This window comes from Sus scrofa, chromosome 6, assembly GCF_054392235.1.
Source record: "Sus scrofa isolate SSC_HxYL_T2T_F1_AM1 chromosome 6, Sscrofa_HxYL_maternal_Yorkshire_Landrace_v2.0, whole genome shotgun sequence".
NCBI lineage: Eukaryota > Metazoa > Chordata > Mammalia > Artiodactyla > Suidae > Sus > Sus scrofa.
The window spans coordinates 66,760,561-66,779,009 of NC_139388.1; the positions used below are offsets into that span (position 1 = coordinate 66,760,561).

Genomic DNA, 18,449 nt, shown 5'->3' on the forward strand with positions numbered 1-18,449 from the left:
ACATACCGTGTGGTCTGCATGCTAGTGTTACTTGTGGGTCCATAAGTAAGTATGAAGAGGGGCGGTCATTGCCTTGTTCCCATAGAATCCTTCATATTCCCAAGCATCATTAAGAGGCAGTTGGCCTCTGGTACCTGCCGAGGAGCCTGAGTTCAGAATTTAATAGGCAGGTGTCGCTGGCTGGATGACCTATAGGAGCCAAGTGGAAACCATCTTGGTACAGAAACACCAGGTGCGAATAATAAGTAGTTGGCGAGATTACAACAGCCTAGAGGGACATACCTGCTAAAGGGACCTGCCCAGATACTCCCATATTATGGCTGTGCAGGACGAGAGTGTACAAAAGTTGTCAGGACCTCCAGAGCTATGTCGGGGTCACTTGCAGGATGATCGAAACATTTTGTGGGAGTTCCCATTGCGGCTCAGCAGGTTAAGAACCCAACTAGTATCCATGAGGATACAGGTTTGATCCCTGGACTCACTCAGTGGGTTAAGAATCTGGCATTGTTGGAGTTCCCATTATGGCTCAGTGGTTAAGGAATCTGACTAGCATCCATGAGGACACAGGTTTGATCCTTGGCCTTGGTCAGTGGGTTAAGGATCTGGCGTTGCCATGAGCTGGTGTAGGTCACAGACATGGCTTAGAACTGGTGTTGCTGTGGCTGTGGCATGGGCCGGCAGCTATAGCTCCAATTCGACCCCTAGCCAGGGAACCTCCATGTGCCATGGGTGCAGGCCTAAAAAGACAAAAAACAAAAACAAACCAAAAAAAGTATCCGGATCCAGCATTGCTGTAAACCGCCATGTAGGTCACAGATGTGGCTCAGATCTGGCGTTGTGTGGCTGTGGTATGGGCTGGCAGCTGCAGCTCCAATTTGACCCCTAGCCCAGGAATTTCCATTTGCCACAAGCGTGGCCCTAAAACCAAACAAACTAAAAAACACTTTGTGGATTCCTTTAGACTCTAGATGGTTCAGGTCAAGCCTGTTGCTGTGCAGGGAGGAAAATGGGGGTTGAGAGAATGGAGATTTGTGGTCCCAGAGATGTGAATTTTGTGATTTATCCAGTGTTTTTGGTGACTCATGTTTTGAGCACTTTGGTTGGTTACCCATTTTTGCTGCCCTGTTTCCTAGGGCATGAGGAGAGAGAGTGGAGTAAACACAGGGCTGCCTATAGGATTTAATTGGTCCTTTCTGTTGTCTTAAGGTGGACTGTGTCATTTGAGAACTCCCTTCTGTAGCCATTTATTCTGTAATTTTCTCTGCATCCCACAAATTTTGATATATTGTGCATTTTTTTCATGGAAGATAGAATTTGTTTAAAACTAGGCTGGAAAAGTTCTCGCTTTTTCTCTGGGGACTTGTGGCTTTGACACTTTGCTAAGATAAGGACAGCAGGTCCACTGCTCTTCCACAGCATCTCTGGGGTCAGGTACGTGGAAGTGTCCTGCAATCGAATACCACAAATACAGCACACAACAGAGCCCAAGAGGTAGGCAAACGTGGAGCCAGGCACTTACCAGGTCAGTTTCTCATGGAAGTCGAGGACGACGACATCAGTATCTCACTGTAGACTCAGCAATCAAACTCATTTCTCAGTGAGGCCATCACTCACCCAGTCTGAGAATATAGCCCCTCCAGTTAGACTAGGGACAGAATATAAGATGTTTAACAGGCACAGTGTAAGGAAGAGCGTGACTATTCAACAAAATACAACCAGTAACTGCATCGTGAGATAATAACCACCCCTGCCTATGTTTTCTGTCTTGCCCTGCAGTGCTGCACCCTCTGTCCACCCTCAGCCCCCACAGCTGGTGCTGAATATTGGAGAGGCTGCATAATGGGTCCTTTTTCCAGGAAGGGGCCTGGATTAATTACCTTAATAGTCTTTTTTTTGTCTTTTTGTTTGTTTGTTTGTTTTTGCTTTTTAGGGCTGCACCCGAGGCATAAGGAAGTTCCCGGGGTAGGAGTCAAATCAGAGCTACAGCTGCTGGCCTTTGCCATAGTCACAGCAATGGGGAATCCGAGCCGTGTCTGCGACCTACACCACAGCTCACAGCAATTCCAGATCCTTAACCCACTGAGTGAGGCCAGGGATGAAGCCCACATCTTCATGGATCCTAGTCGGGTTCATTAACCACTGAGCCACAAAGGGGACTCCTAACTTAATAGTCTTAGGTGGGGCCTTGTAGAAAACAAGTGAGATCTAAATTCCCTTTTTTTTTTGGTCTTATGTCTTTGTGGCATATGGAGGTTCCCAGGCTAGGGGTCTAATTGGAACTGTTGCTGCTGGCCTACGCCAGAGCCACAGCAGTGCCAGATCTGAGCTGTGTCTGCGAGCTACACCACAGCTCACGGCAACACTGGATCCTTAACCCACTGAGCGAGGCCAGGGATCGAACCCCGCCACCTCATGGTTCCTAGTCGGATTCGTTTCCACTGTGCCACGACGGGAACTCCTAAATTCCTTTCTAATCCCATCCCTACTGAGACAGCAAAGCCAAATCACCAGGGATTTACCTGCCAGTCTCGGGGCCACATTTTAATGTTCCCCTGGGGTTAGACCTTGTGGCAAGGGAAGAGTTACTGTCTTGTCCGATAGCTGGCAGTGGTTGTTTGGTGGTCAACGGTTGAAGTCAGGTTGTGTTGACTTGGTGCCTCTGGGTCAACATGGTGTGGGCACTGGGATGGCAGCTCCTGGGATGTGTCCGCTTGTTGAGAGCCTCAACTGTTGTTACGTAGGCCAGTCACCCTTTCAGTTAGCCGCAGCGGGAATATGAGACATGTAGAAATGCCAGTCTGTCATTCTTACCAGCCCATTCCTGAACTTCATGGCTAGTAAAGTGGGTTCCCTTGTCGCTAGCAGTGCCCACAGGGGTCCTGTATATTGTACGCAGCTATGCCACACCCTGAAGAGTGGTTTTCCTTGATGCTCTTTGGCTCACCTAGGCCTTTTGTAATGTCTTCCACTTGCCGAAATTCGTCATGGACGACGTAGAGCTGTTGGTCCATCACCTGGTATCAGCGCTCTGCCTGCCCCCTTCCATAGCAGAGGCCAAAGGGTACTCCTCTTATTCTGCCATTGCCTCAGACCCCAACCAAACCCTTCCAGGTAACTGGCCACATCTAACTCACAAGCCTGTCCCTGAGTTAATACCCCTGAAACTGTGTCTGTAATTGTTTAAGGATGGTATGTCAGGGGTAAGCTTGTTTTACCTGGCCAGGTACCACCCAAGTATGGATGGATGGATGGATGGATTTATGGCTTTTCAGGGCCACACATGTGGCCTATGGAGGTTCCCAGGCTAGGGTTCTTATCAGGGCTACAGTTGCCGGTCTATACCACAGCCACAGCAACACCAGATCTGAGCCATGTCTGCAACATACTCCACAGCGCACGGCAACGCCAGATCCTTAACCCACTGAGTGAGGCCAGGGATCAAACTCCCAACCTCATGTCTCCTAGTAAAATTCATTTCCGCTGGGCCACAATGGGAACTCCAAAACCCAAGTATTTAATAGATAATTCAGGTCCTTTCATTTTATCTGTGTTAACCATCCATCTCCAGGCAGTCAGATGAGCCACAAGCATGGGGCTGCTGCTTTTAAACTGAAAAGACACTTTGCAGATAATGAAATATCATTATTATAATGGAAAAGAAAAACATCCCTTCTGGTAGTCAGCTGCCGCAGGGCCCCACGTGCTAGCTAGTGGATGGCCGCGTCAGGATTACTGCTGCCACTTTCTATTCATCCTTATTTCTCAACATTTCAGCACTGACAGGGCTTGGCCCAGCCTCCTGACTGGCTTGCCATGTGTGGGGCTGTGCTCCAGAGGCCTGCCAGCCTCATAGTTGCTCACCTTTGAGACTGAAAAAAGAGCCTAGAGATTGTGACAGAGACATCAATGGTTTATTGGGTAGGGGATCTTACAGATTTGAAGCAAAAGGTCCTGGAGCAACAACACCCCACAGTATAGAGACAGCAGTCTTCACCCGCTGGGAGGAGGGATTGATGTCAGGTTGGCTCACCAGTTACCAGGGAAACCAGCAGCTGAAGTGGGGGCAGGCGCGTAGGCAGTTACTGATTAAGCCTTATAATTGGAGTTCCCGTCGTGGCGCAGTGGTTAATGAATCCGACTAGGAACCATGAGGTTGCGGGTTCGATCCCTGCCCTTGCTCAGTGGGTTAACGATCCGGCGTTGCCGTGAGCTGTGGTTTAGGTTGCAGACTCGACTCGGATCCCGCGTTGCTGTGGCTCTGGCGTAGGCCGGTGGCTACAGCTCCGATTCAACCCCTAGCCTGGGAACCTCCATATGCCGCGGGAGCGGCCCAAGAAATAGCAACAATGACAACAACAACAAAGACAAAAAAGACAAAAGACAAAAAAAAAAAAAAAAAAAAAAAGCCTTATAATTAAGAGGACTGGATAGCCTTGTGAATGAAGCAGGGCCTGATCAATGTGGATGTAGGGAGGGCAAGAGACCAGCTGTCTTTTTTGATTTGGTTTTGTTGTTTAGGGCCACACCCGCAGCATATGGAAGGTCCTAGACTAGGGGTTAAATCAGACGAGGGGTCAAATTGAACCAGTGTCCCAGTGTTCCCAAGACACTGCCAATCCTGTTGTGCCACAGAGGGAACTCCTCTTCCTTAGTTCTTTTTTTTCTGTTCTTTCAAGGGCTGCACCTGCAGCACATGAAAGTTCCCAGGCTACACCGCAGCCACAGCAACATGGGATCTGAATCACGCCTGCAACCTACACCACAGCTCATCACAATGCCAGATCCTTAACTCACTGAGAGAGACCAGGGATGGAACCCACATCCTCATAGATCCTAGTTGAGTTTGTTGTCACTGAGCCACTATGGGAACTCCCTGAAATGTATTTTTTCTCCTTAAAATTATCCTCATTTCCACCAAATACAGCCAAGTCACAACTAACTTGTTTGCAAGATAAGTCTTGATTTCAACAAACTTGGCTTGATTATACGTAAGTGTATAATTGCTAATATAAGCTCTTTTTTTACTGGCCATGCCTATGGCATGCACAAGTTCCACAGCCAGGGATCAAACTTGCTCCACAGTTGTAACCAGAGGCACTGCACTGACCATGCCAATCCTTAACCCACTGAGCCAAGTGGAAGCTCCAATACACACTCTTAAATTTGGCTTTGCTGAAACTTTTCATAAAGAATCTCAGATTGGGAGTTCCCCTCATGGTGCGGCGGAAACGAATCTGACTAGGAACCATGAGGTTGCAGGTTTGATCCCTGGCCTCGCTCAGTGGGTTATACTCCAATTTAATTAGAGTATAGTTGATTTACAATGTTGTGCCCCAGTTGTTTTTCCCAGGGGCTTTACCTTCCATAAAGTCCACCTTAGGTTTTTTGTTTTTTGTTTTTTGTTTTTTTGGCTGCCCCACTGTATGTGGAGTTCTGGGGCCAGTTGCAGCAACACAGGAGCCTTAACCCACGGTGCCCAGCGGGGGATTGAACCAATGTCCCAGTGCTCCCAAGACACCTCCAATCCTGTTGCACCACAGAGGGAACTCCTCTTCCTTAGTTCTTTTTTTTTTCTTTTCTTTAGAGGGCTGCACCCACAACATATGAAAGTTCCCAGGCTAGGGGTTGAATCAGAGCTGCAGCTGCTGGCCCACACCATAGCCACAGCAATGCCAGATCCAAGCCATATCTGAGACTTTCACTACAGCTCATGGCAATGCCGGATCCTTAACCTACTGAGGGGTGCAACCCATGTCCTCACAGATCCTAGTTGGGTTTGTTACCACTGAGCCATAAGTGCGTTCACGTGGTCTTAGGTTTCTGAGCCTCTATGGTTGTCGAGGTGACAGGACCAAGAATGTCTGAGAGTAGGCACTGTCCCTGGGGCACAGAGGCAGGTCTGAGATTGGGCAATGCTGCCCAGGTGCCCCACACTTGGCCTCCCAGACTAGAGACCACCAGGGTCTTGTCCCGCTCCTCTCCTGGCCTCGCTCTGCCCACAGAGTTCCATGGTGGCCCATCTGAGGGACAAGCCTCAGGAAAGTGCTCGTTTTCTGGGCCCTCACCACCCTCACCGTACCAGACACTAAAGACCCGAGTGCCAGGCACCTGATGAATGATGAGGACATTAAGACACTAGGAGGTTGAATCCTGGTTCAAGATTCCCACAGCTAGGCCTTCCCATTGTGGCTTAGCAGGTTAAGGACAGGATGTTGTCTCTGTGAGGGTGCAGGTTCCATCCCTGGCCTCGCCCAGTGGGTTAAGGATCCTACATTGCCTCAAGCTGCCCCAAAGGTCAGGTCGCATATGCAGCTGGGATCCTGTATTGCCATGGCTGTGGCATAGATTAGACCACAGCTGCAGCTTGCACTGGACCCTTAGTCTGGGAACTTCCATGTGCTGCAGGTGCAGTGGTGAAAAGGAGAAAAAAAAAAAATCCCACTGAGTGAGGCCAGGGATTGAAACTACATCCTCATGGATACTAGTCAGATTCATTTCTACTGAGCCACAATGGGAACTCACAGAGCTGATGCTATTATCCATCCTGTTCACCTACCAGAATTTTGTGGCAGTTTTGATGGGATCTGGGGTGTTTTGTTCATCCTAAAGGACTCGTTCAGGGACACATGGTCATCTGAGGGTCACTAGACCTGAGGTGGGTGACATTAGGGCTGGGCTTTGAATGAGGTTAGGTGAACAGAGGAAGCTAAGACTGCTGAGGAGGATACACCAAATGCAGCCCGCAAGTGGAAGAGGGCCACGGGGATCAGATCAGTGGGGTTCTGTGTGCTTCAGTCTGAGGCAAGGAACAGTCAGGGAGGCCTTTGTAGGAGTACTTAGCACTGTCAGCACCAGTGGGAGCAACAAGAAATCTGGTTATTTTGGATCTTATTTGAATTTGCCAGGCATGCTCTGGTTGCTCTCTGCCAAGTTGTAGGGTAAGGCCTAACATTAAGTGCCATTATTGTGTGCTGCATTGACTGCTGGTGAAACATAGAGGGCCTGAGATAGCCTGAGGACAGTTATCATTCCCTTCCCCACACTGGGAATAAGGTCTGATAGCTAAACTTTTTTTTTTTTTTTTAATACAAGCTCATACAGCTTACACAAACTCAAACTTATGCAACGGCAAAAAAACCAACAACCCAATTGAAAAATGGGCAAAATACCTAAATGGACATTTCTCCAAAGAAGACATACAGATGGCCAACAGGCACATGAAAAGATGCTCAACATCACTAGTTATTAGAGAAATGCAAATCAAAACTACCAAGAGGTACCACCTCACACCTGTCAGAATGGCCATCATTAATAAGTCAAAAAATAACAAATGCTGGAGTTCCCGTCGTGGCGCAGTGGTTAACGAATCCGACTAGGAACCATGAGGTTGCGGGTTCGGTCCCTGCCCTTGCTCAGTGGGTTGGCGATCCGGCGTTGCCGTGAGCTGTGGTGTAGGTTGCAGACGCGGCTCGGATCCCGCGTTGCTGTGGCTCTGGCGTAGGCCGGTGGCTACAGCTCCGATGAGACCCCTAGCCTGGGAACCTCCATATGCCGCGGGAGCGGCCCAAGAAATAGCAACAATAACAACAACAACAACAACAACAAAAAAAAAAGAGACAAAAGGCAAAAAAAAAAAAAAAAAAAACAAATGCTGGAGAGGGTGTGGAGAAAAGGGAACCCTCCTACACTGTTGGTGGGAATGTAAATTGGTACAACCACTATGGAAAACAGTATGCAGGCACCACAGAAAAATAAATATAGAACTACCATATGACCCAGCAGTCCCACTCTTGGGCATACCTTGGGACAAAACTTTCCTTGAAAAAGATACATGCACCCGTATGTTCCTTGCAGCACTGTTCACAATCGCCAAGACATGGAGACAACCTAAATGTCCATCGACAGAAGAATGGATTAAGAAGAAGTGGTACGTACACACAATGCAATACTACTCAGTCATAAAAAGAACAAAATAATGCCCTTTGCTGCAACATGGATGGAACTAGAGATTCTCAAACTAAGTGAAGTCAGAAAGAGAAAGACAAATACCATATGATGTCACTTATATCTGGAATCTAATATATGGCACAAATGAGCCTTTCCACAGAAAACAAACTCATGGACTTGGAGAACAGACTTGTGGTTGCCAAGGGAGAGGGGAAGGGAGTGGGATGTACAGAGAGCCTGAGATCAATAGATGCAAACTATTGCATTTGGAGTAGATAAGCAGTGAGATCCTGCTGTATAGCACTGGGAACCATATCCGGCCACTTATGATGGAATATGATGGAGGATAATGTGGGAAAAAGAGTGTATGTATATATGTGCGTGGCTGGGTCGCTTTGCTGTACAGTAGAAATGGACAGAACTCTAAACCAACTATAATGGAAAAAATAAAGATCATTAAATACATTTTTAAAAAATAACTTTTTTTTGGCTGTGTTTATGGCAAGGTGAAGTTCCTGGGCCAGGGCTCAAACCCAGGACACAGCAGTGACAATGCTGGGTCCTTAGCTGCTAGGCCACCAGGGAACTGCAGGCCAAACCTTTTTATCGAGGATACCAGACACGGTTCCTCCTTATCCCTTTGTTCTAGGTTTCAGTTCTCTACCAGCCCGTGATTTATTCAGACCAGCCATTGCATCCTCTCACTGGAATCCAGGGGCACCTCACCCTGCTGATAACTACAAAGTCTGTGTCCCACAGAATAATGTTTTTTCACTCTTATGCAGAGTTCAATGCCCATATAGCCCTGTGTGGTGTGCGGTATCCTCCTGTCCTAAGCCCTGAAGATACAAGATTCGTTAAACTGCTGTCAGTCTCCTCTGTCCAGTGTCAGGTGCTGTATGTTTGACTGTCTCCATACCTTAGGCAGAATCCAACCCTAACCAGTGGGGTGGAGAGGTGACTAAATTACTGTAACACACACAAAGGCCAGGGAAAGACCTGTGGTTTAGGGCAGTGAGAAAGTAGCGGCCATGGCCTGTGGCTGTGCTGTGATGGATGTTCATTCTAAAGAATGTGCACTTTCTTATGGTTCACAAAAGGATTGTTATGAGGAATGTATCTAGGTTTCCTTAATATTAAGAAATGAAACTATATTTGCCATGCAAAGAGTTGTCGCCAGTATTGGAATGAAAGAAACTAAAGATCTATTGAAATTGTAATCACAGGTCTTTTTCCTAAACTTTAGGACTGCTATTCATAACTTGCTGGTAATGAAAATTACACTGAGAAAAAAAAAAAAAAAAAAGAATGTGCGCTTGGAGAGGGAGTTTGTCTGACAGCCCCAGTCCCCTGGTGTTGACTTTTACATGACCTGGGCCAGGGGAATTGCCTGGTGGGAGTGGTGGAATCCTCAGTGCTAGGCCCACAGCCTAGATATGTCCAGCTGCCTCTTGTTACCGATGGCTGGACTTCATGACCAATGAATCCATGAGGAGACCATGGGGCCACTGGCACCATGGCCTGGTTTTTCCTCTGAGCTGGAGAGCTTGGGGGAGAATGGGCCATGGGGCCAGATATATGGGGAAAGGGATTGTAGGGCCTTGGGGAGGGACTGATCTGGATTTTGTCTGTCCCCTCTTATGACATTTTTGTGTTTGTGTGTCTTTAGGGCTGCACCCACGGCATATGGAGGTTCCCACGCTAGGGATCACCACAGCACAGTCACTGTCCTACACTGCAGCCACAGCGACGCCAGATCCAAGCTGTGTCTACAACCTACACCTCAGCTCATTGCAACACGAGATGTTTAACCCACTGATCAAGGCCACGGATTGAACCTACATCCTCATGGATGCTAGTTAGATTGGTTTCTGCTGAGCCATGACGGGAACTCCATGTCCCCTGTTATGACTTTTGAAGATGTGGCTGTGTATTTCTCCTGGGAGGAATGGGGACTCCTTGATGAGGCTCAGAGCTGCCTGTATGGTTTCTGTGATATGGGAGATCTCACACTTCTAACCTCCCTGGATAAGGTCCTCATACCCACCACCGTGCCCTGAGCTAGTGTCTCTGCCCTTTTCCTCTCCCAAGACAAGCCTGTCCTTCTCACATCAAGACCATGGGCACTGCTTCCTTCCCAGCTCCCTAGGTGGGTGCTGTGGTTGGCTGGGCTGAGGTGTGTGCGCTGCCTCTCTTTGAACATGCCTAACCCCTGCTATCCTTGAGCCTTACGTGGAAGGATCCAGGCTCTGCATCTTGCAGTCTCCATTATCGATTTCTTTTGTTTATTTTTTTGTTTTTTGTCTTTTTGGGGCTGCGCCGAAGGCATATGAAAGTTCCCAGGCTAAGAGTTCAATCAGAGCTGTAGCTGCCGGCCTACACCACAGCCACAACAACTCGGAATCCAAGCTGCATCCAAGCCACGTCTGTGACCTACACCATAGCTCACGGCAACAGCGGATCCTTAACCCACTGATCGAGGCCAGGGATCAAACCTTCGTCCTCATGGATACTAGTCAGGTTCATCTCTGCTGAGCCACAATGGGAACTCCAGGAATGGACACAAACTGACCTGGCTAGAATGGGGGTGGGGTGGGTTACAGAGTCAATATACAGTTTCCAAAGCTTATTTTATGAAAATAATGGGAGGTCTATTTTTTTTTTTCTTTTTAGTGCTGCACCTTTGGCATATGGAAGTCATATTATATAATTAAATATAATTATACCTCTGATTATAAGGTATAATTGGTATGCATTGAAGTACATGTGTTTAAAATTTGATGTTTTACCATACATATGGGCCTGTGAAACTATGATTATCATACCTGTTACTTGCATATTTACCTTCTATCCTTTTTTTTTTTTTGTCTTTTTGTCTTTTGTTGTTGTTGTTGCTGCTATTTCCCGGGCCGCTCCCGCGGCACATGGAGGTTCCCAGGCTAGGGGTCGAACCGGAGCTGTAGCCACCGGCCTACGCCAGAGCCACAGCAACGCGGGATCCGAGCCGCGTCTGCAACCTACACCACAGCTCACGGCAACACCGGATCGTTAACCCACTGAGCAAGGGCAGGGACCGAACCCGCAACCTCATGGTTCCTAGTCGGATTCGTTAACCACTGCGCCACGACGGGAACTCCTATCCTTTTTTTTAACTCATTTTTACTTATTTATATTTTGGCCACTCCTGGGCCAGGGACTGATCCTGTGCCACAGCAGTGACAACACTGGATCCTTAACAGTTAGGCCATCATGTGCTTTTATAGTCTCTCTTCATGCTCTTGTTGGTTAATTTTTTTTCCACTTTTTTTGCCTTCCCTCAACACATGAAGTTGCTTGGCCAGGGATCAGCTCCCAGTCACAGTTGTGACCTATGCCACAGCTGAGTCAATGCCAGATTCTTAACCCACTGCCAGGTTGGGGATCAAATCTGTGTCCCACCTCCATAGACACAGATCCTATTGCACCATGGCAGGACCTCCTCAATTTACTTTCTTTTTTTTTTTTTTTTTTTTTGCCTTTTTTAGGGCCACTCTTGCGGCATATGGAGGTTCCCAGGCTAGGGGTCGAATCGGATCTGTAGCTGCCGGCCTAAACCACAGCTCACAGCAACGCCAGATCCTTAACCCACTGAGCAAGGCCAGGGATCAAACACGCCACCTCATGGTTCCTAGTCGGATTTGTTAACCACTGCACCACGATAGGAATTCCTCAATTTACTTTCTTTACAGCAGATTAGTTTGCATTTTGTACACGTTTCTTTTTTTCTTTCTTTCTTTTTTGGGCCACATCCACAGCATATGGAAGTTCCCAGGCTAAGGGTCACATCAGAGTGCAGCTGCCATTCTACTCCACAGCCACAGCAATGCCAGATTTGAGCCGAATTTGTGACCTACATCACAGCTTGAGGCAACGCCACATCTTTAAACCACTGAGTGAGGCCAGGGGTTGAACTCACATTGTCATAGATACTATTTGGGTTCTTAACCCACTGAGCCACAATGGAAACTCCTAGTTCACCTGTTTTATTGCTGGGAACTGTTTTATTCTCTGGATATATGCCATTACTTACCTGTGACTACTTATCCATTCCTCACTTTTGGAGCATTTGGGTTATTTCTAGTTTTTCCTATTGAAAGTAAAGCTGCTGCAAACATTTCATTATAATTCTTCATGTGGGAGTTCCCTTGTGGGTCAGCAGATTAAGCATCCAGTGTTGTCATTGCAGTAACTCTGGTCACTGCTGTGGCGAGGCTTGATCCTTGGCCTTGGAACTTCTGCATGCTGAAGTTGTGGCCAAAAAAAAAAATTCTTCACGTGGTTAAGACAGATGTTTCATGTCTCCTCTGTCATATCTGAGAGCTCAATACCTAAGCCACAGGGTAGGTGAGTATTAAAATGTTTAAGAAACAGACCAACTGATCTAAAATGATTCTTCTGAAGTTCCTGCTGTGACACAGTGGGTTAGCAACCTGACTGCAGTGGCCCAGGTCACTGAGGAGGTCATGGTTTGATCCCCGGGCCTGATGCAGTAGGTTAAAGGATTCAGCATTGCTGCGGCTGAGGGGTAGATCAGAGCTCTGGCTTGGATATCACCCCTGGCCCTCTGAACATCCATATGCCTCAGGTACTGCCATAAAAAAATAAAGTAAAAAATAAAATGATGGGGCGTTCCCGTCGTGGCTCAGCAGTTAACGAACCCAACTAGGATCCGTGAAGAAGCAGCTTCAATCCCTGGCCTTCCTCAGGGGTTAAGAATTCGGCATTGTCCTCAACTGTGGTGTAGGTCACAGACACGGTTCCAATCCTGTGTTGCTGTGGCTGTGGCATAGGCCGGCAGGTACAGCTCTGATTCGACCCCTAACCTGGAAACATCCATATGCCGTGGGTGTGGCCCTAAAAAGAAAAGAAAAGAATAAAATAAAAAAAAAATAAAATAGTTTCCCTTGTGCATTTCTGCCTTCAGCATATGAGAGTTCCAGTTCTACATCTGTGCCAGTACTTGATATGGTCAGTCATTAATGTTGGCCCTTTTAGTTAAGTGTGTAGTGCTGTCTCAGAGGTTTGTTTGTTTGTTTTTTCCTTTTCCGCCACACCCACAGCATATGGAAGTCCCCAGGCCAGTGATCCCAGGCCACAAGTATTGCTTGCAGCAACACGACTGAGATGTGACAGACCCACTGCAACACAGTGGGAACTCTCTCAGTGTGTTGTTTTTTTTTTTGTTTGTTTGTTTTTTTGTCTTTTTTTGCTATTTCTTGGGCCGCTCCCGTGGCATATGGAGGTTCCCAGGCTAGGGGTTGAATTGGAGCTGTAGCCGCTGGCCTATGCCAGAGCCACAGCAACGCGGGATCCGAGCCGTGTCTGCAACCTACACCACAGCTCACGGCAACGCCGGATCGTCAACCCACTGAGCAAGGGCAGGGACCGAACCTCATGGTTCCTAGTCGGATTCGTTAACCACTGCGCCATGTCGGGAGCTCCTCAGTGTGGTTTTAATTTTGGCTATGCCTATGGCATATACAAGTTCCCGGGCCAGGAATCAAACCCACAGCCTCACCGAGACTGTGTTGGGTCCTTAACCCCCTGACCCACAATGGGAACTCTGGAATTTTACTCGTTCTTTTTTTTTCTTCTTTTGTAGGACTGTACCTGCAGCATATGAAAGTTCCCTGGCTAGGGGTTGTATAGGAGCTGCAGCTGCGGGCCTATCCACAGCCACAACAACACCACATTCGAGCTGCATCTGTAACCTATGCTGCAGCTTGCAGCAGCACCAGACCCTTAACCCACTGAGCAAGGCCAAGTATTGAACTCACATCCTCATGGATACTAGTCAGGTTGTTAACCCACTGAGCCACAGTGGGAACTCTGAAAAATTGTTTTGAAATACTGGGAAGATGAAGTTCTCTTGAGGAACCATTGGGTAAGGATCTGGCATTGTCAGTGCAGCAGCTTGGGTTGGGAACTTCTGCATGTTTCAGGTTCAGCAAAAACCAAACCAAACCAAAACAGGACTAAATACTGCGAATGTATTTCCTTTTTTCCCTTATACTTTTTACGTCATGTACAATATTATAGACAGAAACATCACACATGTTTAGGTTAGTCTGCATCATTCGCATAATGGCTATCACTGTCTTAAGTCCAAGTATTAAGTGATATCATAAATCTAGCCATGGCTTGTAGTGTCTGCCGGTTTCTAACTTATAAATTGTCCCACCATGAAAATGGGCTGTGCTCAGAGAAGGAGCAGAAAAATTCCACTTGGGGTCCCTTGACTGTCTGGTGGAAAACTGAACGTGGCACGTGCTAGAAGAGCCTTTACAAGATCAGGTCACCTGCAGCCTCCAGGGCTGCGGGCTGTTTGGCGGTTCCAGAGGCCTCATAGGCTGGAGACAGTCCTGCCCAGCCGGAGGGGTGGGACCTCTCTCAACACTCTGGGAGGGTCGGTAGAAACCCTGAGGGCCTTGCCTTAGTGGTGATCTGGTGCTGGAGCAAGCTCCCAACAGAGACAGCGGGAGGAGGGTTGCGAGGAACCAGGGGGCTGGAAAGACCTCCTGCACAACCCCCTTCACTCTGGGCTCATCAAATTCCTTGTAAGAGGTTCTCTCTCTGAACACGCTCTTCAAAATTCTTTTCTTTTCCCCTTTCTGTAATTATTACTAATAATTATTACTAATTATTGTCTTTTTGCCTTTTCTAGGTTTGCTCCTGCGGCACATGGAGGTTCCCAGGCTAGGGGTCCAATCGGAGCTGTAGCCACCGGCCTACACCAGAGCCACAGCAATGTGGGATCTGAGCCTCGTCTGCAACCTACACCACAGGTCATGGCAACACCAGATCCTTAACCCACTGAGCAAGGCCAGGGTTCAAATCTGAAACCTCATGGTTCCTAGTCAGATTCGTTAACCACTGAGCCACAACGGGAACTCCAAGTAAAGAGCCTTGTCGAGATTTCTCCTTGTCCACGTGTCTCACTTTCCAACACTGACTCTGTAATTATTAACTGATGGTCTCCAATAGGTTTGGTTTTTTTGTTTGTTTGTTTTTTCCTTGTTTATTTTATATTTTTTGGCTGCCCCAGGCATATGGAGCTCCTGGGCCAGGGATCAGATCCAAACCACAGCCATGATCTAAGCTGCAGCTGTGGCAACACCAGATCCTTAACCCACTGTGCCCGGCTAGGGATTGAACCCCTGTATTCCCAAGACACTGCCATTCCCATTGCGCCACAGCTGGAGCTCTTCCAATAGGTATTTACCCTTCATGGAGTTCACCACCACTTGGGGCTGCTTTTCCAGACACCCCAATCAGGGTCTCTGTGGGCCTTCCTATCCCTACTGGATTCGTGAAGGCTGGTGCCCAGGAACACGAGGTGGAAGGTCCTCCGGCAGCCACGGCCACACAGGAAGCTTTCTGAGTGAATCTGGTGAGACCTTATCTTCTGAGATCCATGTGTTCCAAGCCACTGGGCCATGTGTGATCTGAGTTCAAATCTCACAAGGGAGAGGAGGAAGGGCAAGCCAGGTGGGGCACAGAGCAGGGTTAAGGCAGAACTTGGTGGAGCATGAGGGCAGTGGTGGCCTGGGGACAGGTAGATACATAGAAATGTGTGTGCCTTGCCCATGATTTTTTTGTTTGTTTTGGTTTTTAGGGCTGCATTAGCAGCATATGGAAGTTCTCAAGCTAGGGGTCAAATTGCAGCCTACACCACAGCTGCTGGCCTACACCACAGCCACAGCTACATGGGATCCAGGCCGTGTCTGTGACCTATACCACAGCTCACGGCAGCGAAGGATCCTTAACCCACTGAGCGAGGCCAGGGATCAAACCATCATCCTCATGGATACTAATCAGATTCGTTTCTGCTGTGCCACAACAGGAACTCCCTGCCCAAGTGATTTAGGTCGGCCCCTCCGGGCTGAGTTCTCCCTTTTCCTCTGGAGGTGAAGTTTCTACTGATAGAAGGGGATGCCCTGCCAAGAGTTCTGGGCTGCTGTTCTCTGGGGAGGCCCTTGAGGGAAGCAGCACAGTCTTCATGGTCTGCAGGCTCCTCCGAGGGTACAGCTTGCTGCCCTGAGTCCCACTTGCCCCATAGTTAGACTGGAGCAGTGTAGGTCCAGCTGCTTGGGCTCTTCTGGTGGCAGCATGCAGACATCAGGACCAAACTCGTTAGCAACTGGGTTATTCAAGATATATGGATAATGGAGAAAATTACAATGCAGATTGGTAAAGTATGACTGTTGTACTAAGAAAAATAATATGTATGGGAACATATTTGAACACACTGACACACCTACAGCAATTCATCCATGTGCAAAAGGAATTCTAAAAGATACTGCAAACAGTTTTTCTGTACCAGGTGTAATGATTAGAGGCTTTTCACCTTCTATGGTTATAAAGGAGTATAATCCATTAATAAACAATAGAAAATTCAACATTCTACACATTTATTTTTCTTTTCTTTTCTTTTCTTTTTGGCTAAGCCTGTGGCATGTGGAATTTCCTGGGCCAGAGACTGAACCTGCCCCCCAGCAGTGACCCCAGTCACAGCAGTGATAAGTGATGATACAGGAGAGGATGGAACATCTTATTACATGTATTAATAAACAAACTTCAACTAACTGGCTTTATTAGGCAATTACTATGGAAGCACCCCATGTGGCAACTAGAGGAGCACTCTGATGGTTAGTACAAAATGGAGGGTTTTCATTGGAAGGCGTTGGGCAAGGCACTATTAGCAAAAGACAGTTATTTTTAAAGCCAGAACATCTTTGGGGTGGAGAAAGGGAATGGCTACGGTTTTGTCATGTAGATTGCTCTTCTTCCTGTGTGTGTGTGGGGGGGTGGGTGGAGAGGGCCTGTGTGACCAATTACCATGCAGATGCTAACCAGATAATTCCAGACTGCTTGACTAGGTTTCTTCAGAAGGTTGAAATGCTATTAAGTTGTGGTTTGCTGCCACGAGGGTTAAATGAGTATGTTTGGGGTGTGTTATTTCTTTTCTTTTTTTCTGTTTGTTGTCCTTGCCCGCAGCACATGTAAGTTACTGGTCTAGGGATGAAATCCAAGCCACAGCTGTGACCTATGCCACAACTGTGGCAATGCTTGATCATTAACCCACTGCACCTAGCTGGGGATTGAACCCACACCACTGCAGTGATAACACCGGATCCTTAACCTGCTGCAAGCCAGAGCACTAACTCCAATTTTTTTTTTTTTGCATTTTTAGGGCTGCACCTATGACGTATGGAGGTTCCTAGGCTAGCGGTCGAATTGGAGCTGTAGCCACCAGCCTATCACCACAGCCACAGCAACGAGGGATCCAAGCTGCGTCAGTGACCTATACCACAGCTCAGGTTAATGCCAGATCCTTAACCCCTGAGCGAAGCCAGAGATCAAACCTGCGTCCTCATGGATACTAGTCAGATTCTTTCCGCTGAGCCACGATGGGAACTCAGATTTTTAATTTTTTTAACATGTCTCTCTTCTTCCTTTCTGATCAGGACCTGTATGGGATCTTTTCTATTGTTCCTAACTGATCACACTGAAACTCATAAAGTGACTCTAATGCTTCAGGCTACAATATTGGAAGAGCAATAACATCAAGTTTCCAGATATTCATGGATTCACTTATGTCTGAATGGCTCTATAGAATGATATGCCACTTACCTCAGTTGTGGACTGAAGAAAATGCACAACTTAAAAGTTTTGAGGTGTCCTTTATTCAGGGAGCTTACTCATGACTATAGCTCTGGAGACAGCCTCTCAGACAGCTCTAAGGAACTGCTCCATTAGAGGTAATGAGGAGCCAGGATATAGACTAGTGTTTATGGTGGGGGGGGGGGGAAAGTGTAGCTGAACAATAAGATTGCTGGTGATCACAAAGAACAAACAACTCAAGTTAAAGATTTCAGTGCTTTTGTGTGTATGGGAAAATACAAGAACTTAGGCTCCTTGAAAATAGGAAATTAGTTCTGGAGCTCTCCTGAGATGCAGCAGGCCAAGATCCTGCCTTATTCACTACAGTGGCTTGGGTCAATGCTGTGATGTAGGTTTGATCCCTGTGTGGAACTTTTTTTTTTTTTTTTTTTTTTTAAGGGCTGCACAAGCACCATATGGAAGTTCCCAGGCTAGGGGTCCAATCAGAGCTGTAGCCGCTGGCCTACACCACATCCACAGCAATGCCAGATCCGAGCATCTGCCCCACTGAGTGAGGCCAGGGATCCAACGTGTGTCCTCAAGGGAATTAGTCAGATTCGCTTCTCTGAGCCACTAAGGGAGTGGGAACTCCTGCTGTTCTGGAACAGCATTCCCCCCCAGGCAGGCCAAAAAAAGAAAGAAATCAGCCCTTAGATATGCATCTTAACTCTCTAGGGCCATTGTCCAAAGCGTGGACTTACTTCCTATTTTTCTAGATCCTGAATTCCCCTCAAGGCACACCTTATGGGGATGGCAGCAGGGGCCCGTTCCTCTTAGAACTGCAATGGCTCGCAACCTTC

At 47.5% G+C, this 18,449-nt stretch overlaps 1 protein-coding gene across 1 annotated transcript in view; it reads left to right on the top strand.

Annotated features, from left to right (window-relative positions):
• The window catches only part of LOC110261339 (zinc finger protein 444), a 996,914-nt gene that overhangs the window by 363,094 nt on the left and 615,371 nt on the right, over positions 1-18,449 (top strand). The window lies entirely within an intron of this gene.